Source organism: Canis lupus, chromosome 38 (assembly GCF_011100685.1).
Source record: "Canis lupus familiaris isolate Mischka breed German Shepherd chromosome 38, alternate assembly UU_Cfam_GSD_1.0, whole genome shotgun sequence".
NCBI lineage: Eukaryota > Metazoa > Chordata > Mammalia > Carnivora > Canidae > Canis > Canis lupus.
The window spans coordinates 14765019-14788518 of NC_049259.1; the positions used below are offsets into that span (position 1 = coordinate 14765019).

The window sequence follows — 23500 nt, forward strand, 5'->3', positions numbered from 1 at the left end:
AGAAAACTCATAGAGGAAGACATAGACATGTCCAACAAGCACACGAGAAAATGCTCTGCATCACTTGCCATCAGGGAAATACACATCAAAACCACAATGAGATACCACGTCACACCAATGAGAATGGGGAAAATTAACAAGGCAGGAAACAACAAATGTTGGAGAGGATGTGGAGAAAGGGGAGCCCTCTTGCACTGTTGGTGGGAATGTAAACTGGGGCAGCCACTCTGGAAAACTGTGTGGAGGTTCCTCAAAGAGGTAAAAATAGACCTGCCCTATGACCCAGCAATTGCACTGCTGGGGATTTACCCCAAAGATGCAGATGCAGTGAAACGCTGGGACACCTGCACCCCAATGTTTCTAGCAGCAATGTCCACAATAGCCAAACTGTGGAAAGAGCCTCGGTGTCCATCAAAAGATGAATGGATAAAGATGTGGTCTATGTATACAATGGAATATTACTCAGCCATTAGAAACGACAAATACCCACCATTTGCTTCAACGTGGATGGACCTGGAGGGTATTATGCTGAGTGAAATAAGTCAATTGGAGAAGGACAAACATTATATGGTCTCATTCATTTGGGGAATATAAAAAATAGTGACAGGGAATAAAGAGGAAAAGAGAAAAAATGAGTGGGAAATATCAGAAAGGGATACAGAACATGAGAGACTCCTAACTCTGGGAAACGAACAAGGGGTGGTAGAAAGGGAGGTGGGGGGGGGGTGAGGATGACTGGGTGACAGACACTGAGGGGGGCACTTGATGGGATGAGCACTGGGTGTTATGCTCTATGTTGGCAAATTGAACTCCAATTAAAAAAATATGTAAAAAAATAAAAATTAATAAATAAAAATAAAAACATTTTAAAAAAAAAAGGAAGGAGGAAGTGCTCACGACTCCCTTGCTGTGTCCTCAGAAAGCAAGGAGAGCAATGGGCCAGGGTAGAGAGAGCAAACAGAAGCATAGTTGAAAAAGTCAACAAGGAGGCTGAGCATAAAACTTGGCCATTTTAGGTATGAATGTTGACTTTTATTCTGAACAAACTGAGGAGCTAATAAGAATTTTGAGTAAAATAATGATAATGTGACTTATGTTTCAGAAAATCACTCTGATGGCCATGCAGAGAATAGATCACAGGGAAGCGAAATCAGGAGCAAGGAGACCAGTGAAGAGATTACTGAAATAATCCATGAAAGAGACGATGTTGTCTAGGTAAAGAGACATGCAGTGAAGAGGATATATTTTGAAAGTAGAGACTTTTCTTTAATCAATATGTTTTCCTTGTAGAAGAAATATTTACATTAAGGGAATAGGTGTTTTCTATGAAGTATCTGAAAAGAAGAAATGTGTGGAGATAGGGCAAAAATGTCCTTGGCTGCCTTAAAGACAAAATGGAGCAACTAGAAGGGAAAGAAGGATACAGAAAGGCAGTTGTACTTCAAAGAAAAATTAATCACATTGCGGTTTTTCCTAGGGACTATGTGACAGCAAGACCTGTTAGGCCACTGGGTTTTTCCCCAATCTTTGGCAGTTAGCGCTCCATCTTAACCCCAGCTTAATGCCTCTGGCAGAGCATAATTACGTCCAGCACTAGGAGTTCTTAGCAATCAGGGAAGGAGTAAAAAGAGAGAGAACTAAAGAGAAAAAAACAAAGAAGAAATCCAGAGAAAAGGAATAGAAAGAGGAGAGAAGAGAAGGAAAGGCTCCAAGAGGGAAACAAAGAGAAGCCTGAACACTCTTCTAATCGTGTCACAAGCAATTGTTCCAGTTGCTGCTCGGTGACACTCATGGTTCCAGCAGCCAAAGTCTGATGGAGGGCATACAAGAGTATGGTTGAGCAAGGAGAAAAAGATTTCTGCCTACACTGATTTGACAAACTCTGTACATCTAGGGGACAGACTCTGGTTATATTTCAAATATAATCTTTGACTTTTTCTTGTAATAGCAGAATAAAGATTAAAATGCTTTATATTATCACTAAATTAACTCAGATTGTTTTAATTCCCTTTGATTGCACTGTTTTTTTCTCAGCTACAGATGTGGAAAATAATTGAATATAGAAATCAGAACTGGATGAAATTCAAACCAAAACTTCATTGGAATTTGGTTAATCTGATCAATTTAGACAGCTAAAGTAGATAATTCAAGCTTCCAAGTGGATTTTTTGGATCAAGTAATCATACAAAAATGAATAATCCGGTTTGGCTGTCGGAATTGATCAAGCAAACTGGATAATTGCAAATTTTCTCCCTTATTTGTGCTGTATAGATATAGTTCAATTGCAGAAAGGTAGCTTTGAGAAATCCTAATGGAATTACATTGGCCGCGGAGTTTTTAATTCTCAGCTCTTCTCCTAACGATTTGTTTAAACAGAAACGTGGTTTGCAATCCAGTGCTGAGGACAAATGGTGCTGGAGTGTTTATTATTATTTTGTGGGCTCTTTCAGCTTTTTATCACAGTTCATGTCCCTGTCATGATCCTAACGCAGGTTGCTAGGTCATTACTTTTCTTCCTCCTCTTCCTGACACACATCTGGAAGCTCCCCAGCCTTTTTCCCTATCCAACCGCTGAGTAGGCCTATTTAGAAAGTCAGTGCCAAGTGGCAATTGTGAGTAACCGCCCTTCCCTCTGCTCTTAAATTTCTCTCTTCCCCTCCCCCTGCACAAGCTGTGCACTCCTCTACCTGGCTCGACTTTGGGATTGACACAAGGGAAAGACGCCAAGGCAATGCAAAGCAGCGTCAGGAACAATGGTGCCTCTCTCTACATATTTGAGTACATTATATTCTCTCCCTCTACTACTTCTTTTCTATCTCTTTATGGGTCACAGACTCTAACTCTCATTTGTTTCCCATTGCTCTATGAAAAGTTGCCTTGTATAATAGCCAGCACATCAGTGCTTAATAAGCACCAGGTACTGTTTTAGCCACAATATACATATTATATATATTAGCTCATTTGATCCTCATTCAAGTACTATGCAACAGACACAATTATTGGCCACCTTTTATAGATGAGAGAACAGAAGCACCATTAAGTAACTTGCCCAAGGTCACACCACTCACAAGTAGGAACACACAGCTAGGTGCTCTGGCTGCAAAGTCCATGCTTGCAACTAATCTTCATCCACTACATCTGAGCAGATCCTGCTACAGCTAAGTGCACATCTCCTAGCATGGCAAACAACTGACTGGTTTTCTCTGTTGGTTTTCCTCTAGGAGTACAATAGCATCCTTCCACAGCATGCAGGGAACATGGAGATTTCCTCTTTTCCCAGGGCCTTGGGGTCACAAGTACACCCATGGAGCTGTGAGGGTAGGGAATCTCTGATTCCCCTAAGTTCCCCTTCCCTCTCTTCTCAAAGGGTATGGAAGCATTGGAAGAATTAATGAGCAGTTGTAAACTGCTGAATTCCCATTCTTGTGGCCAAAAAAGTCACAGGTTAATGTGTAGATGTAGATTCCAAGGTCTAGCTAAAAGGAAGCTCACAAAACTATAGATTCACTCAACTACACTAATGTGTCAGGCACTAGACCAGCTGTTGGTGTTCTCAATACCCCTGTTTCATTCCATGACAGTCATGAGCTCTTCTTTCTTTCATTCACCTTGTTTTATTCGCTCATTAATTCATTTGGCTTTTATTAAATATCTATTGGGTAGCATCAGCTAATGTGCTAGGTTGGAGGATACAGAGTTAAAATGTAATCTCTGGACTGCAGTTCCTCATATCAACTGAAGAGCCTTGCATGGTGACTAGTACCATACTTGATATCCTTTTTGGTAGTGGTACATGTGTCTTTGCTCAAACAGGTTCAAGACAGTAATTCCCTGAGTACCAAACCCTTGACCATTAAGCCCTTTTAATACTAAACTACAGTCAATATTTGCATGACTTATCAGTTTAGGGCTTTCATCTGACTTTCATAGAATTCCCCACTTAAAAATGTTTGTTGTTGTTGTTGTTGAAGCAGAAGAGAGGATAGAGCCTATGTGTCGAGAAATATGTCTCAGTAATTGTCCCAAACCAATTTCTAACCAAATCAGTTTGAGAAATTAAGCTCTGATGTCTCAATTTCCTTATTTGTAAAATGGGATAAGAATGTCTAATTTCAAGATTATAGTGAATATTAAATAAAACAATGTGCATAAGATGCCTTTATAATGGATACTAAATGGCAGTAGAAAGGGGTACCTGGAGGCTCAGTTGGTTAGGAGTCTGCCTTTGGCTCAGGTCATGATCTCAGAGTCCTGGGATAGAGACCCTTATGGGGCTCCCTAGTCAGTGGAGAGTCTGCTTCTCCCTCTCTTCTGCCCCTTTCTCCTCCCACCTGTTCTCTCTCTCTCTCTCTCTCTCTCTCTCTCTCCTTTCTCATAAATAAAATCTTTTCAAAAATGGCAGTGGAGAAAGATAAAAGGAAGAGGGGAGGAGAATTTATGTCATGTGATATTTGCAGAAGTAAACATACTGCAATAGCAAAACCTCTACGAACAGTAAAGTATTAGAATGATGACTTTCTTAAAGAAACAAAGGGGTTTTTGGTTGTTTGCGTTGTTTTGTTTTTTAACTTTGGAGTTTTTTTTTTAATCAAAGTACAAGAATCTTTTCTTTATCTTTAACTGCTTTAATTAAACTCTTTTGTGGCCTTCTGTTTTCTCTTACATAAATCTGATCCCCCACATTATTTGGGAAATTCTCTATAGTCACTATTCTCCCAATTCCCTCACAGGAATACAGTCCTTTACTTTAGCATTGGTGCTTTTTTTCTCTTTATTTAAAAATACCCCTGGGACAAGAGATGAGCCCACATATTTCTATTTAATGAAAAAAGGAATTCAGAAAGCCATGGTGATAAGTGAGAAAATGCAAGATTCCTGGTTTCAAAGTTCCACTTTAATATTACGTAAAAAGTATTTGAGACCAAGAAGCCACAAGGAAAAAAAGAAATATAAATATATTTTATCCAACTTTTAGGAAAATAAACATAAGTAAATATGAGTTCAATAGCCAGTTCAGAATACGATAGGAGTAATTAGAGAGCTAGAAAGACGAAAGCATCCTGACCTGGTTTTCTGGGGCTCCTGGGAAGCTTACTATAAGAGATGAAATATATTTAAGAAACTGCTAAAGATCCAGCAATTGAAAATGTTTCAAGTTAAAACCAACCAGAGTAAGAATAATACAGGCCACTACAGTAAAGTGGGGAAAGGGATATAAAACTTTTATATGCAAAAAACCTTCAAAAAATATATATGGAAATCTAGTACAAGGGGCTTAAAGGTGCCATATATAAAAATAAGTAGAAGTAAGGCCAGAGATTTTAGCTTTAGCAATGACTAAAAGGATTATATGCCAAACCACAGGAAAATATTTCAGTGGAAAATAATGGGCTCTTGAAACATTTTTCAGAATAAAGGAGCAAAGGTAAAAGCTGTTCTCTTGACAAAATATAATGAGAGATTGAAGACGAGGGGAAGAAATGACATGAATGGTAGCAACCCCAATGATTGTTACTTCCTTGAGGAGTACTGAGAGAAGGGGAGCGAGCTGGCCAGCACTGGGAACCCATTTCCTGGAAAAACTGGGAAAATATTTAAACCGAGATAGTAGAAATCAAAAACCACAGTGAAAAGGCAAGAAACCGATAAGGCAAATATACACCAGGTCTTAATAATATATCATCATTATTAATAGATTGATAGCATATTCTTCTACTATATCAAAACCCTTTTTAGTAAAAGGATCATATAAAAGGATCAATAAAACAACTCTCTAAAACAATAAAGCAAACATATTCCATGTGTTTTAGAGGAAATGAAGAAAAATATAGTTAAGATTTAAGCCTGTTTAGGTCTCTTTTGCCAGGTTATATTACTAAAAATTCAAAACAGAAGTAAACATTTTTTTCTAAAGGTTGGGAATTTAAAACCAAAGGAGGAACCCAGGCAGTATGTACTGAAGATCTGGAAGTTTTCTGGTTAATTTGTTTAATGTGGATAGCCTCCAAATCTTTTTTTTTAACTTGTACTATTAAAAATTATCTTTCTATAATATTAACTATGTATTGTCAAGTTTCTATTTTGTGCTTTAAGAATATAACATAAGATTTTTCGGCAATATTTGTAGCAATAAATTATGAAATAAATACATATTATAGAAATATTATATATTAAATTCTGTGGATACAATGAATAATAAGGGAAAATACTTACAAATCTAAACCCTTTCCACATATATTAGCTTATTTATTACTTACTTACAAAAAGCCTGTAAATTCTATTATCATCCCCATCTTATAACTGAGAACACAAAGCTTCCAAAATTGGAGTGAATTGTCCAAAAACACAGAGCCTTTAGCTTTGATTTGAATCTAGGTTGTCTGGTGTCCATGATCTTCTACTCACTGCTATGCAGTCATCAAATAAACAGGGAGACATATATCCTTATAAAATATCTCTGCTGAAAGTATGAAAACCATGGTATGAGGGCAAAGGAAGGCATAGCTTACTGGGTGGTAGGAGGGAGGCAGGGTTAGGAAAGTCTTTGAAAGTTAAGTAGGAAATCACTTAGGTAGTAAGTTGGAGAATGACATTTCTTGCAAACATAAACCGAGAGACTATGTACTTTTGGGAAAGGGAAATTACAAATACTTAGATGTCATTAGTATACAAACAGAAGCACATATATTCACTTTTTTTTTTTTTTTTTTTTGGAAATTTGCTGCAAAGTGAGTTTTCATCTGCAAAATGTATCCTCCTTAAACTGAAGCCAAAAATGTATTTCAGGTGAAGTTATCTTACGTATTAACTCTAAATTCTAAATGATTATAACTGACTGGTGTGCTGGAGGTTGATTAAATTTCTTCAGGATGGCTGATCACTTCAAATTCCAACTATTTTGATTTTACCAAAAAGCAAAAGATAAAATATTTGACCAGTCTAAACTGCACAAAGACAGAGAATTCAAAAGTTCACATTTCTTTTATATTCTATCTGTATAATCCAGCCTTAGAAATATTTTATCTTCATAGTGAAAACAGTTCTGTTTTCTTTTTTTCTTTTCTTTTCTTTTTTTTTTTTTTTTTTTTTTTTTTAGTTCTCTGTTTCCATTAGCATTTCTGCTCTTATAATCTCTGTTTTTAAGTTATTTGAGCATTTTAAAAATATCATATTGTGGTCTATTTTATAACAAAATCTTTAATGAAATAAATATGCATACAAATACAGATAGCGGGATCCCTGGGTGGCGCAGCGGTTTGGCGCCTGTCTTTGGCCCAGGGCGCGATCCTGGAGACCCAGGGATCGAGTCCCACGTCGGGCTCCCGGTGCATGGAGCCTGCTTCTCCCTCTGCCTGTGTCTCTGCCTCTCTCTCTCTCTCTGTGTGTGACTATCATAAATACATACAAATTAAAAAAAATAATAAAATAAAAAAATAAAATAAAATAAAATAAAAAACAAATACAGATAGCAACCTAATGAAGTAACTCTGTATTATTAAAATGGATTACGCTATTCACTTTTAAATCTTTCTAATAGCCCTCCCATACTTAAAATCATTGGGGTCTTTTTTCATTACTTCTTAGACAATGAATCATATTTCCAATGAAGTATGTTTCTTGAAATGTTTTAGAATTTCCTCTAAATAGAAGAGCTAATATTTAGAGGCACTTGGGTGGCTCAGTTCTTGTGCATCTGCCTTTGGATCAGGTTGTAATCCTGGGGTCCTGGGATAGAGGCCCGCATCAGGCTCCTCACAGGGAGCCTGCTTCTCCCTCTGTCTGTGTTTCTGAATCTCTCTCTGTGTCTCTCATGAATAAATAAATAAATAAATAAATAAGAAGATAAATGATTTTGAAATAAAAAAGAAGAGTTAATATTTAATGTTCTAGTGCATGACTGGTGTCCCAAGTAAACAGAAGTGGACAGTTGGTTTTGAGATTGACAAAACTGAATGCAAAGAATGGTTTCAGGGCAAAGGAAGGCATATCTAAGTGTGTGCTGGGAGGGAGAGAGGGATAGGGACTTGTGTCACTTCCACACATGCTTTTTTCTTTGGGTAATAGACGCTTCTCCACTTTGGAAGAAACACTTTATGAAGAAATCCTATAGAATTGCTTTAAGCTGTGCAGTTAGGAATACCAAACCTCTGAGTTTATAATTTAACATAGGCTACGTTGAAGTCTTGTATACTCCATGAGAGCATGATCCATGTCTGTTTTATTTATTTTTTACACTCGCCTGCCCCCAAACACCTGGAGATGCTACTTTAAGCAATGCTAAATATTGATGAATAAACGAACACAGTTCATGTACTTAAAAGGATTTAAATTCACTATAACTTGAATTTCACCATTTCATAATTTAGGTTTCTTTGCAATTGGTCCAAATTCCCTATAGTTTTTAATATATTTGAAGTATGTCTAAGCATCGCATCATTAGCTGAGATAAATTCCATTACTTGATATTAATCTAATGAGTGAGATTGGTAAATTCACTGTCACATGTTATATTATTTATGGATCTATCACATCACATAAAAATGTAAGTTTAAAGCAACAGAGAAAATAGAATTTTTTTTTTGAGAAAATACATTCTTAAAGAAGAATAAACTGGAACAGACTCACTAGAAAATGTTAAACTTTTTTGGTGGATTTTGGTTTTGTTAAATTCTTAAACATGTTTGGCCTAACACATTTCCCTTTAATTCCCTTAATATACCCTGTGGATTTCCACAGAAATGTGAACCGTATGTTTCTGATTCATTTATACTTAACTCATCAACATGTTTGGTAAAAATGATTTGAAGCACAAAGCCCCACGAACAGTTTTTTGTGGGCTCTTTTATTTTAGTTAGTAAACAACTGGAATCTGAACCCAGAAATCTTGGGGCTTCATTTAATACTCAAATTCCATAAAGAATGAGAGAGTTCTTAACTGGATAAGGCACACTGTGCCTTTGACGGCGCCTTGCTCCAAATCTTGCAGCTGGGAGGAATTATTCTGATAGTTTACTCTATTTCTTGTCACTTTTATTTTAGAGAATATAAGCCTTTGATGGTGCAAAATGTGTTTGAGTTCGGGACTAGATGCCACCCTGTCAGCTCTGTTGGTTTATGCAGGCCTAGGTAAGTGCTATAAGTGCCCTGGGAGCCTGCTCATCAAGGGAATCCAGACGCATTCTTTACCTTCTGCTACTCTATTTCAAATTAGAAATAAATTTAAGAAATTAGAAATAAAATCCTCTGGCTGTGAGATATAAGTAATTTCTGTAGATGAAATTAAAAATTTCTGTAGATGAAACTTAAAAATTAGCATACTGAAATCAGAATAATCAAAAAAATAAATAAAAAGCATATGCAGAAGTAGACACAAGTCCCAAACCCTCTCTCCCTCCCAGCACGCACTTAGGTATGCCTGCTTTCCTTTGCCCTCAAACCATGCTTTTGCATGCAGTTTGGCCAATCTCAAAACCAACTATCCAGTTCTGTTTATTTGGGACACCAGTCATGCACTAGAACATTAAATATTAACTCTTCTATTTAGAGGAAATTCTAAAGCATTTCAAGGAAGGGAGGCTTTTCTCTCTGTGTAGTAAATTAAGAGTAGCAAGCAGGGTAATTCTGCAATCTCTCAGGACCCACTCACTACAATTTGTTTATTTATGCAGGGAGAAAATGACACAGAAATTTTTACCTAACTCTGTCCAGGATATAGGGGAATAAGTGTAAAATTATCTATTTAATGACTACTGTCATCAAGCTAATTATTCCTTGGTATTCTAGTCTAACCCCAGCATCTTTGATAAAGCACTGGGACACATCTCTCCAAGTTTGGGAAAAAATACACAAAAGGTCTATGTCTGAGTACTTCATGAAAAATGGTTAGTCCCAACACTGGCTAGTTGCTCCCTGCCATTAGTCTATCACCCCGTGGGGGTTTATTTTTCTCATTAAAATGGCTGACATCTTGTTTTTTGGAAATTAGCAACCACACCTCCTGTTCCTCCTCCTCCTTCACGGGCACTCCTCCAAGAGCTGTCAGATCCCAGTTACCCTGTGGTTTGTATTTATAAAGACCTTAACACTCTGTAAAACATTAGAGATAATCTGCTTACTCTGATGTCTACTTTCTCTCTGCCCACCCCCACTACTCCATTACCCAAACCCACACCTTCCCTGTTACTTTTAAGGAAGGCTTGGGAAACAAGATCTTAGGTCTAAAGGCATTCCTTTCCTTCTGTTACTCATTGCAAATTAGAAATAAAAATCCTCTGGCTATGAGATATATGTAATTTCTGTAGAAGAAACTTAAAAACAGAGGATTAGCATACTGAAACCAGAATAATCCGAAGGAAATGCCTAAGGAGAAAAACAGCTCCCTTTCATCAGTTCACTCTGGAATTAGAGATAGATGAAACAGATATGTGTGGTATTTGCAGAAGAAAGAGTGCTTTTCAACACAGAGCATAAAATCTACCTTCTAAATTTCATAAGCAAAGGTCCTGATCATTTATCAAACTAGAGTGGTTTAACTTATCAGGAAAAAAAAAATACAGTGAAAAAAAACTGTGGGGAAATGGGTCCTGAGCCACCCATTTAGAAACATTCCTGGCCCAAGGTATCGTAAAAAACAAGGCATCAGAGGGAAGTGTGTTGCCCATCACCTAAATCATTAAGGATTTTTTATTACCCTGTTTACATAAATCATTCTGCCCTATGAAGATAAAAAGTCTGAATGGTCTCACTCTCCAGTGGGAAGAGGAAGAAATTCCTAGGATATATATAATTTTTTATATTTATTTTTATCCCCATCTTCTAAAACTTTCTTTTAAAATATGTTGTATAATATGAACAATACATTAGTTAGTAGTACACATACATTTTACATATAAGTACACAGATATTGAAAGAACAGGATTAAAATGCCATAGTTTTGTTTTGTTTGACTAATAGGGATGCATAATCAAAACTTTTTGGAGCTGACTGACATAAAAATCAAATCCTGGTCTGGTCATTCTATATCTGAAGCATAGGTCCAGACCTGTAACAACTTAGCTGCTTTCCCCTGGACAACTCATTAGGTCTCTCTGAATCTCCATGTGAAATCCCAATATTAAATTAGATACTGCCTGAGGTCCCTATTAGCAAAATGCTAGTCACGTGTTGTACACATGCTTGTTAAAACCAGTAACTTGAAACTCATAGTGACTTGTAACTGAACATATATTATAGAGGTGAACAAGACAATCACCAAAGAGCTGGGAATATAACAGTGGAAAAAATTAAAATTTTTCTATTCTAGCCTTTATAATGAGGCTGCTAAGAATAGCTTCGTTCTACTGTACTAAATGGTTGCATGTTGGATACAACATGATCTCTGTCTCAGGAGTTTCCTAGTGGTGAGTTTATGAACATAGCTTATGCACACAGCATAGGGAAAGCTCTTAATGGTCACAAATTGGGAGCAAATGAAGGTTCACCTGTTAAAGGTGAAGAAAGAGAATGTTAACATAATGTAGAGCCAGTTTTTTTTTTTTGTTTTTTTTGTTTTTTGTTTTTTGTTTTTAGAGCCAGCTTTGATAAGTATTCTAGACCTTCCTTAGTTGCATCCTCATATTTCTATTTATTTCATATTTCTATTATAGAGAACTTTCTGGTGATTCTATGGTTTATTCAAAGCCATTTTCTTAAATTTTTACAATCCATGTTCTTAATTGAGATTCTTAGATGTATCCTTATGGGTTTAGAAAGTCAGTTCTTATGTTCACTCAACTGATCAAGGTCTACTCTCTAATTACATCGATCAACTATAAATTACATGAAGTACTCATTGCTTTTTAAAATTCAAAGATCTTTATGTGATGTATTTCCCTTACTACATCTTTGATTTCTTGAAAAGAAAAACCAGTGTTTAATTCACTTTGGACCCTCCAAAGCACCAAGCATGATATTTTTCACAGAGCAGGCACTCAACACATACACCGAATGAGCGAATGAATGCTCAAGAGGAGAGCAGTATCTTTCCAAAATCTAGAAGAGCTTTCTGAAAATGTCATCTGTGAACCATTTGAATCATTCGCTCTTTTGAGACCTTGTGTAAATGTACTTTATTGGGCTCCACTTCAAACCTATTGACTCTCTCAGTAATAAGCTCACCAAGGGATTCTGGTCAATGTGGTAATCTGACAGTAGGGATCTTACTGTAGTGGTGCGGGAGTAGGGTAGGGGCCAATTGAAAGTAGATTGTAATAACAGTTACAACATATTGAGTATTTATGACATGCCAGGCTTTGTTGTAAGCATGTTGTATATAGATTTATTTATTTAATCTTCGTCTTAACCCCTATTTATGAAGTACTGTTAGTAGGTCCATTTTACAGATAAGAAAACAAAGACACAAAAAAGGATAAGTCATCTGCCCATGGTCAACACAATTAGTAAATGGGAGAGCCTGAATTCAAAACCAAGCAATGTGGTTCTAACCACTTAACCACTGGGTTAAATTGCCTGACAGGAGAAGGTGGGAACAAACAAAGTTCTAAGGAGTTCAAGAGAGAAAAAGATCACTGTGCTGCCATAAAAAGAAGCCTTCTCACTGAGAAAAAAATGAATGATGTGCTTCAGTGGCTGCGAGCTATTAAAAGCCATTGTGAAGATATGCTATGATAGCTTCTTCCTTAACAGCAGGTTGCTGAGCTGCTCATACACCCATTACACCCCAATCACAAATGTCATTCTGGGAGTTTATGGCTCTGGCTGATCTGAGCTGTCACCCAGGGGACTTGGGTTCTAAGTGTAGGGGAAAATTGAGAGTTACAGGGAAGTTTAGACAAAAGGCGAGATATCTAAGTGGAATTAAAGATTCCATATAGTGCATAAATAAAAATGTGATTTTAGAAAAACATAGTATATTCTTCCTTGTGGACACATGACAAAGTAGGAGCAAGGAACTTCTTATATGCCTTGATGCTGGCCCACGTTATACGAAATTTATCAAAATGAAACAAATATGGAAATACAGACTCCAGACTAAGTCATTCTCACCAGCCTGAAGAGAATGCAGTTCCCTGGGGGGTTGGGAAAAGTCACTGACTTGGGTTTAGGGTCCAAGGGTTCAGCCAGAGGAGGTGCTGATAGGCACTTCACACTTCAGTCCTCTGAATAGGAAGGATTGAGATCCATTCACCTTCTTTTCTGTTGTGATACCCAGTTGTCATCAACAAGAGTGATATAATGTCAAATATGTCCTTCTGAGGCAGCTTCCTTTCAATAAGATATGAAGAACTTTGATCTCAGTAGTCAAGGGAAACAGGTTTAAAAGAGAACTAAAACCCAGAATTACCTGTGTCATTGAGATAGACACACACTTCTAGTCATCAAATGTTCTGAATGCCTCCTGTATGCCAGGCATAATACGGGTCTCTGGTGGGAGAATTTCCTGCAAATCACACCGAAAAGCACCTAAAAGGATAAAAAGTAATAGGAATAAGCCAGAGTCTGGTCACTGGATCTAGTGAACAAAACAGGAAAGCACATAAAGCAGATCATTCTTTTGAGTGATGGCCTTGAACACTAAAGTTCCAAGGTAAGGTTTGAAAAAAAAAGGGGGGGTGGGGGGAGTTGTGTTCTCTTTCCCTCAACAAGGTAGGATTATTTTTTTAAAAGCAAATACTAAACATAAACTTCACAAAGGGAAAAGTCTTTGAAAAAATATGCACCAAAAAGTAACTTTCAGCATGAATATTTCAATATAACTCAGCATGCATTCAAAACGAAATGTGAATTATTCACTATCAAGAAAGTTCAAAGCCTCCAACTGAATTTGTTTGACCTCCTTGGCAGCAAAATAAATATGATGGGTGGTCTGGTTCAGGCACCTGTCCAAGTCCAATCGCATTACATTTTCATAGTATCAACATTTAAAAGCCCCATTCCCACTGCATCAACAACAGCACATGGGAACATCTGAACACATGGCAACCAACACGTTATACAAACACGTTTTCTCTATAAGTCAGACTGTCGTTTTCCAGAAAGTACAGACTCAGCAAATGAAGAAGGGATTTACATGTTACAACTCAGAGCTCTGGCACTTGAAAGGCATCACTTGGACTTGAGGAGTTAAGATTCATCTCATTTTATCCAGTATGCTTGGCAGAAGCATGGTTATAATTTTCTAGCTCAAATGGCAGAGAAGAGGCTAAAACACAGGTTTTCTGACCTTTAAATCAGTCTATTTTCTATTACACAGGATGCGTCTCGGTTCAGTTTTCCACATCACGGAAGCCTGGTATAGAGTTACTATCCACCAACATTCCCCCCCACACACACACACACCTTTAATGTATAAGGTGTAGCCTATAGGCCAGGTAACTTAGATTTGAGTGTACAATTATGCCATTAATTCTGTGTATCCCCAACAAGTCCCCTAAGTTTTCTTATATCCACTTTTTTTCTAGCCTGTAAGTATATTGACTAAATTGAAGGGTTTTGAAAGGACTGTATGAAGATTCCCCAAAATTACAAGTACCAGGCAAATATGTCAGTATTAATAATCATCATCATCCTCCTGAGGTTAAAGATTATATACACACTTGTTCAACTGAATAACTCAACTTTTTTTAAATGCCTGCTATGCATCAGGCACTGTTCTTAACACTTGTGTAAACTGATTTAATCTTTACCACAAACCTACAAAAGAGTTGCTATTATTATTCTCATTCTACATACAAATGTCTGAGGCTCAGAAAGGTCAACAGAGGAACTGAGATTCTAGGACTAGAAGCTCCACTCCATGGTGACTACTGCATAAGGCATATGATGTAATTAATGGCACTGGACCAGGAGTCAGCAAACCTCTATGTTTCAGGGACCTCCTAGCCAGAGCCTCGAACCAAACACATTGTTCATGAAGCACTTGCCAAAGTCACTGATGAGAAGCATGTTCTTTTACATGTCACTGAACCCCACTTTGCCCACCGGCCTCAAGATGTGTGTGAGGCTAGTGAGAAAACACATCTTGTATGGGAGTAATGGACTATTAGTGGTATCTGTTAAGAAACAAATGCCTTTGAATAAAGAGCTAGACTGGTTTGTTCCACTCTTGCTTTACCTGTTCTGTGGTCTAGTCTAGTAGCTGGTGATTCAGTTTTGATATCAGGATAGAACTTGGTGATTCTGTTCCCATGCATATCAGAGCCAGGGGATGCTGTAAGCCATGAAAGACTATGAGGCTGCTGCAGGTCCGTATGCAATGTCATGCAAGGACCAAGATCACTTCCTGTGCCATATCCTGAGGTCTCCACATTTTTGGCCAATCACCCCAGTAGGTCTTCCCCTCTACAATTGATCTGTCCGACAACTTTTAAGGCATGAATAATGCAAGATTGTGACATCATCATGACCATAGTAGCGGGTTGAATATTGTCCTCCCAGTATGTTACTTTATTTGGAAATTGGATCTGTGCAGGTGTAGAAATTTATTAAAAATTTTTAGATAAAATCATCCTGGTTTTAGGGTGGGCATGAAACCCAATGATAGGAACCCTTATCAAAGAAAGGACAGGGAGATTTGGGCACAGAGATACCCAGGCACAGAGGAAACAGAGACACAGGAAAGAATGCCATGGTTAGATGGAAGCAGAGATTGGAATGATGCAGAACAAACCAAGAAACACCAAGGATTGCCAGGAGTCACTGGGAGCTAGGGCCTTGGGAGGGAGGATGGCTCCCACTTTGATTTCAGACTTCTGACCTTCAAATCTGTGAGAAAATAAACTTTGTCTTTTTAAGTAACCCAGTTTGTGGTAATTTGTTGTGGTGGCCCTCAGGAATTAATGCACCACTCCTACTGCTTATTCTATAAAGAATCACAAAAGGTATTTCAATGACTTTAGAGTTCACTAAAGAATCAGAGATTCTAAATTCAGGACTAACTTTAAAATTCTGTAAATCATACTCTGTCTGGGGAAAAATTATGTTAATCATACTTCGCATACAGAAAACACAAGCCATTACTGGCAACATTTATTTTCACATTTGATGGTCCAATAATGAGAACAAAAATCTATTTACAGTCCAGAGACTGTTTCCCCTTGTATAGCATACTTCTACATAATTATAAAAGAGCATGCTCTTAAAAAAATGTTCTATGAAAATAAACTTAAAGGAAATATTTTAGAAAAAAAATTAATTCCAAGAATATAATAAAATACTGTTATATTTCTGCCATCAAATAACTATTTCAAGACATATTTTCATTACTTTTGGTTACTACTGATCTATCTAGCCCAGTTTAAAATCTATTACACAGTAAAGTTCATTTAAAATATTCACTAATCCACATTTTTCCACAACCTAAATAACTAAGAACCATCAAAGATGATTTTTTAAATATATTTTAACTGGGTTCATTTATGCATTTTGGACTATTTTGTCCTGGATTATTACCCAAATGAAACATAGACGAGACCCCAAATTTTCACTTATTAGGAAAAAAAAGCCTGTAAAAATTTTATGCTTTGCAATCAAAGGTAGTACTCCCAGCATGGTGTCCTGCTACCCATGTGCAGCTGTGAATGAAAAAAATCAAGGTGTGATTAAACAGTCTTTTTCATATTATCCTCCCTTAAAGGTTTTTTAATTGGAACACAGCCATCATTAACAGAGCCTGTTCACCAGAAGCCTTTGCTCCCCGTGACGAAAGGAGCCACCCAACTTCTGGCTTCTCCTTGCCAAGTTGATGCCTGCTACTGACGTCTCTCAACAGTGTACCCGCTCTGTCCCATGTCAGTTTTAATAAAGGAAATAGCATGAAAATAACTCTGTTTATAAGCTTTTGACATCCTGTGGCTTCATACGAAATTTAATTTTCACAGCACAAACAGGAAGCACTGGGTTAGATCTTCTCTCCTGTGTACACACACCTCTTTCTCCCATCCCCATTCTGGTCCTCCTTCCCTGTCTCCCCACGTCCCTCTGTAGTAGGATTGCGTGCTGGTGGCCTGCCCTTAAAACTTCAGAAGCATTTTTTGCTTCCTTCTGTGTGTTCCCTGCATCTATTTTGTTGTCAAAACACCCCTTAACTGAAGCTGTGTCCATTTGTGTCATGACTCCAGCTCTCAGATCTCCCATTTCCTGTCACCTGAGTCTTCTCCATGACACCCCTGGGCAGACTTCTCCCTGCTGGGATCCCTCCCCCAGTCTTCTTCTAAGTAAATATGCCTAAAACATTACTTTCTTCATGGCATTCACCTGCTTAATATTTTGTTCTGGTTCCCAATTGTTCACTAGATAGAAGCACTAACCCCATAATGGGTTTTTCAACTCCCTATGATGTTGCTCAATTAATGTGTCCATCTTTCTTTCTTTTTTTTAAGATTTTATTTATTTATTCAAGAGAGACACAGAAAGAGAGAGAGAGGCAGAGACATAGGCAGAGGGAGAAGCAGGCTCCCCGTGGGAGGCCTGATTCAGGACTCGATCCCAGGATCCAAGATCATGCCCTCAGCCAAAGGTAGACTCTCAACTACTGAGTCACCCAGGTGCCCCTTCCTTTTTCTTGTAAATCCCAACATAGCTATTATTCAAGACAGGTCAATGTGCACATTGCTTCCTTTCTAGCTGCACCTCCTCCTTCTCCTGTGTCATGGTTACTCTTTCAGCCTGTCCCAGCTTCCCCTTTGACTTTGGTCACAGAATGTCCTTCCTCTTACACACCATCAGAACTACCAACTCTTAAAGACCCTGCTCAGTCCTACTTCCTCAGAGAGTCTTCTACACTACTCTACATAATAATTTTCTACCTCTGAAATAATTAACCCTTGTTCTTTTTTTTAGATGTCTCTTGCTATCCTTCCATCTCTCATATTCCCTCATGCTCAAAGAAATTGGCTCAGACACCTGGTTGGAGACCTGTTGGCTTTATCTTCTCATTAGTTTTCCAGTTTATTTGCCCTTTCTTGGCTCAATTCCTTCCTTGTTCGGCCTATATAGTATCACATTCTCATCAACCTGATCAATAGTCCCACCTCACCTTGACCTCCAGCCTTGCTATCTCCAGTGCTGATTCAATAAATTGTTTAGTCCTTCTGTTTTTGTTTTTTTATTTCCAGTAGCTACTGGTACAAATTTGATGACAATGTAGATTAATTAGCTCCTTTAAATTTTCTATTTGCATTTATGACTATTTAGCAAATCTTTCCCTACTCTCACTCAGCTTCCTTTTCTTTTAAGTCTTTTGTAGAGTTTAAGTGCCTAACCTGTTCCCTTTTCCTTTCATTCTCTGCAAATTGCCATCAGAAGATATAATCTTGTTCAGTATCACTATTGTCACATTCAGATTTGCCTATATTTCTCCCTAGTCTTAGAGGAAGAGTGCCCTTAACTCTCCATGGCTGCCAATCCCTTCTCCTTCCATCTTCTTTGGGTTCCACTGTTCTAGTTCATCCTCTCCCTTAGCTTCTTTTGTCAATTTATAACATGCTCAAAGCATCCCCATATTTTTTTTTAAGATTTATTTATGTTAGAGAGAGAGAGAGAGCATGAGTGGGGTGTGGGGCAGAGAAAGAGGGAGAGAGAGAGAATCTCAAGCAGATTGTGAGCTGAGCATGGAGCCTGATGGGGAGCTGAATCTCATGAACCATGAGATCATGATCTGAGCTGAAATCAAGAGTCAGACACTTAACCGACTGAGCCCCCAAGTGCCCCAGCATCCCCATATTTTAAAATGTCCCTGTTTCCTTTTTGGCTTTGCAAGTAAACTTGTTAAAGGAATAGCTATGTTCCCATTTTTATTCTTAATTCCCAACCTGAGCCACTGCAATCTAACTCCTACCCCACTGTTTTACTGAAACTGCTTTCAAAAAAAAGCAGTTTTGTATGTATGTACATATATACATACACAATGTATTAAGCCACAAGAAGGAAAGAAATCCTGCTATTTGCAACAACAGGAATGGACCCTGAAGGCATTATGCTAAGTGAAATAGGTCAGCCAGAAAAAGACGAATATTGCAGGATCTCACTTATCAGTGGAATCTAAACACAAACAAACTCATAGAAAAGGGTATTAGAAAAAAAAAAAAGAAAGAAAAGAAAAGAAAAGAAAAGAAAAGGGTATTAGATCTGTGATTACCAGAGATGGGGAATGGAGGAAACAGATGAACTGATCCAAAGGTACAAACTTCCAGTTGTAAGATAAATAAGTGCTGGGGAAGGAATGTATGACATGATGACTAAAGTTAACACTTATGGTATATTTAAAAGTTTCTAAGAGAGTAAATCCTAAAATTCTCATCACAATAAAGTGGGGGGTTGTGCCTATATGAAATGATGGATGTTAACTAAACTTCTGTGGCAATCATTTCACAATATACTTAAGTCAAATCATTATGCTGTACACTTTAAACTTACACAATGTTGTATGTCAATTATATCTCAATAACACTAAAAAGAAAAAAAGAACAAAAAACAAAAATGTTGCTAGTTACTCTTTCCTACCTGCCAAATTCAATGGCCTCATTCCATCCTTGTACAGCATTCCACAGTTGTTTGCCTACACCTTCACTTTCATGACATACCTCTGTATTTCCTTCTACCCTCAAGATTTCTCCTGAGAGTTTTTCACTGATTACTCTTCTTTGGCCTAGCCTTTAAACATGGGTCTTTATGAAAATTATTCCTAAGTTCTCTCTTTCTATTACTAATATTCTTTCAAGATGATTACTTTGATTCCTATAGTTTTATGTGATTCTTGTATTCTGATTACTCTTCAATTTACTTCCATCCTCAATCTAAACTTTAGACCCATATTTCTAGAAGTCATCAAATTTCTTTTTTTAAATATTTTATTTATTTATGAGAGAGAGAGAGAGACAGAAAGGCAGAGGCACAGGCAGAGGGAGAAACAGGCTCCATGCAGGGAGCCCGTAGGAAAGCCAGTGCCAATCTACTCATGCAACTCCTCATGTTTTTAGGTTGTTCATTCCATCCAAATGCAGCAGTCATAAAGAAGAGCTAAAATATCCCATTCTTATACTTTTTTCTTTTTTTTTTTTTCCATTCGACGTGGGACTCGATCCGGGGATTCCAGGATCACGCCCTGGGAGGTGTGTGAAGCCCTGAAAGTGGCGCTAAACTGCTGAGCCACCCTGGCCGCCCCAAATTTCTGCTGACGCTTCAAATAACCTACAGAAAGCTGAACGCAGTGTTTTCACTTGCTCCTTCCTCTATCTTCTTTATATTTGTTAATAGCTTCACCAGAATACTTGTGGAGATAGTCATCTGAGACTATTTCCTATACCACACCTCTAAGTCCAGTGGGTAACCAAGTCTTTACTCATTCTACCCTTCCAAACTGCTCTCACCTTCATCCTGAAAACCTAAATTCAGGTAATTCTTGAATCTTCCTAGTTTATTGCAAAAGACATCTAATGAGTCCTTCCTTCAAGAGTCTCTATCTCTTTCAGTCTACTCCATGTATCAGCCCTAATGGTATTTCTGTGTTGCTAGACCTATCTTGTTACATACATGACCATGTCCCTTTTCTATTTAAAAAAATCAACACTGATCTGAAATATGTTTCTAAAAGTTAGCGTTTTATCTTCCCAAGGCAAAATAAGGTCTACACATAAAAGCTGGGTGAGAAGACCAGCATATAACTTTTGCCCACGTGATTTATTTTAAAGATTTTATTTATTTATTCATGTGAGATACAGAGAGAAAGGCAGAGACATAAGCAGGAGCCTGATGCAGGACTTGATCCCAGGACCCCAGAATCATGACCTAAGCCAAAGGCAGATGCTCAACCACTGAGTCACCCAGATGCCCTTGCCCACATGATTTTTATTTGAGCGATGATTCTTATTTTCTTCCTTTGTCCAAAGGACCAGGTGCCATGTATGAAACCATTCCTTCCTCTTTCCAGATGCAATTCCCTCTACTCCACAAAGGGTCTGTCATCAGTGGTTACATACCAGCTTCATTTGCCTACTGTGGCAGTTGAGTTGTATCTCACAGTTAAAAGATGGAATTTGGGCTTCAGTGAGCTCTCTTAAAGATGTCTCATTTATTTCTACAGAAAAGTATTTTCACTTGGCAATAAAATTAATGTCACTTTTTAAATGCCTGCTGCAATGTCCAGCATCCTGGCTTTCCAACTGGAATAAGATAATAAAGATTAAAGGAACTCACCTAATTCAAGATGGGCCTGGATTTCCAGGATTATTTTTGAAGATTTACATTTGTTCCTTTGCATTTTACATGCACAAACTAAACCATCAAGCTAATAAAGCTGCTTTCAGTCTACTCTGACAGCACATGAAGGTACCTACTCACTATCAGTGCCAGCCTGGGCATCATGCAAGTCTTAACACATGGATCTTCCCTCCCACCACAGCTGGGAGAATTTGGGGATTTTTTTTTTTTAACTTTAAGACTTGTACAGGCTGTTCTTCCACTCACCTTCCAATGTGAAGCACTACTTAGAAGAAGACTGAAAGCCTGATTTTGTGTTGGTTTTTAAGCCTTTCACAAAACATAAATATTAAGAGTTTTATCTGAGTTTACTTGTACTGTCTCACTCAAGATGGATCTTAAAAATGCTTTAAGAATCTCCCCCTGGTTTGTCATGTGTAAGGGTGTGTGTGAGAGCAGGAAAGTAGAAGCCAAGGATCAAGTTTGTTTATCTTAAAATTTTTAGCTTGTAGTCAATCATTTCATTTTAATGTGCTACATCATACCACAGTAATTGTTTTAACCCATTTCTGCCAGTCTACCAAACTTTCTGTGAAATCAACTTACTTTGTCTTTTTGAAATTGCCCTCCAGAAAACAAGAGAAATAGAGATCTGAAGTGATTGTATGAAGAGTTACATCAGAATCCTACTATTTAAGCAGAGTTTGAGCTTGTTTTTTTCCTCACAACTTTGTACATATTTGCCATACAAGGCCCTGAGATATCTATATTTTGCAGGATATAAAAACTCTTAGATTAAATGGATCAATCAACTCATTAACTAATAATTAATTAACATTTAATTAATTAACTTTCTGCTTCACTTGTCTTCTAAGTACATAGCTGTTAACATTTGTTTAGGGGAGCCAAACATGATATACTAACAGTCGTTTTCATAAGCCATTATGCTATGTTACAGAAGTTGTGGGATACAAAATCATGTAACTATAATGTCCTCTTTAAAAAAAAAAAAAATACACCCTTCCCCCACCCTAAAGAAAAGCTATAAATTTAGGCCAATATAAACTTGTCAGAGTTCTCCCTCTCAATTTCACACCAGGGCGTGGTGCTACACAGCTGGGGAGCTGAGCTAATAAGTGTTGAAAAATGAAAAATGCTGCTTTATGGCATCACATAAACTGGCAAAAAGATTACTTTTACCTCCACCCCATTTTTGACAAACAAATGCCAAAATGTAGATGCTGTAAGAATGAGATTTTATGGTATTAGACCCATGGGGCAAACAGAATTGTCTTGTGGGATTTTCTTTTTATTGAATACTATATGTAATAAGAAGTGGCATAACATTTATAAAATCTAATCACTTTTTGTTCCTTTTTGAACCTCAAAGGGGTCATTTCTAGGAAAGCTGTTGGAAACACTGCATAATGATCTATTTATCCAGTAGTGAAAGAGGATTATCCCTTTTACAAGGAGACTGAGTTTTCCCCAATAGTAGAAATACTGTAATATGAATGCACAAAATGAGCACTTTAAGGAACATCACATTCAACAAATATTTATTGAATAACTATAATAAAGTTCAGAGAGTGAGGCTAAGTGCTCTTGCGTAATTTACATTAAATAATATCATCAGGATCAAGTTGTTTTTCTTGGGATGGTTTGCTTCCTAGCTGATGGCCATTCACTCACTCACTCGTCACTCACTAGCCATTCATTCAGCACTCAGCCAGCAAACATCTATTGCAAATTTACCATTTCCCAGTTCTATAGGCCCACTAAATCATGAGAATCCTGCCATTACAGCAGATATCCTAAATTTATCATGAGAAGAAATCCCTTTATTCAGGGACTAGAAATCAGCCTGATAGAGCCAGAACCACAAAGTGAGAAAGAGAGAGAGAGAGAGAGAGAGAGAAAGAGAGAAAGAGAGAGAGAGAGAGAGGCAAAAGGGTACCTTGTCAGGAACAGTTCTTCCCTATAAAGGTGCATATTGAACTCCAGTGAAAAAGGGAGGAGAGAGCTTAGGCCTCTAGGTGTTCTTAAGAGTCCAATGACCAGGAGTTTCTGATTGTAAAATTAGAGAACTGTGGTTGTCTTTTCTTCCTATGTCTTCCTGATTTTTCCATATCTAAAAGCATATCCTTTCTCCTCTGAGCTTGCTAAAATTTTACCTATCACTCTTTATAGTAGCTCTTAGTATTTATCTTATATTACAAGTATGTACACCTTCTGTCTCTCTACTAAATGTAAAATCCTTGAGGGTAGGACCAACGTTTTATGTATCTGTCATTCACCAACAGTG

At 37.6% G+C, this 23500-nt stretch overlaps 1 long non-coding RNA gene across 3 annotated transcripts in view; it reads right to left on the reverse strand.

The window, feature by feature from the left end:
• The window catches only part of LOC111094521, a 306613-nt gene that overhangs the window by 269812 nt on the left and 13301 nt on the right, over positions 1-23500 (reverse strand). For all 3 annotated transcript variants that reach the window (XR_005385708.1, XR_005385709.1, XR_005385707.1), the window contains exon 3: positions 13343-13461. This is a non-coding gene — a long non-coding RNA (uncharacterized LOC111094521). The remainder of the gene's footprint in view (positions 1-13342; positions 13462-23500) is intronic.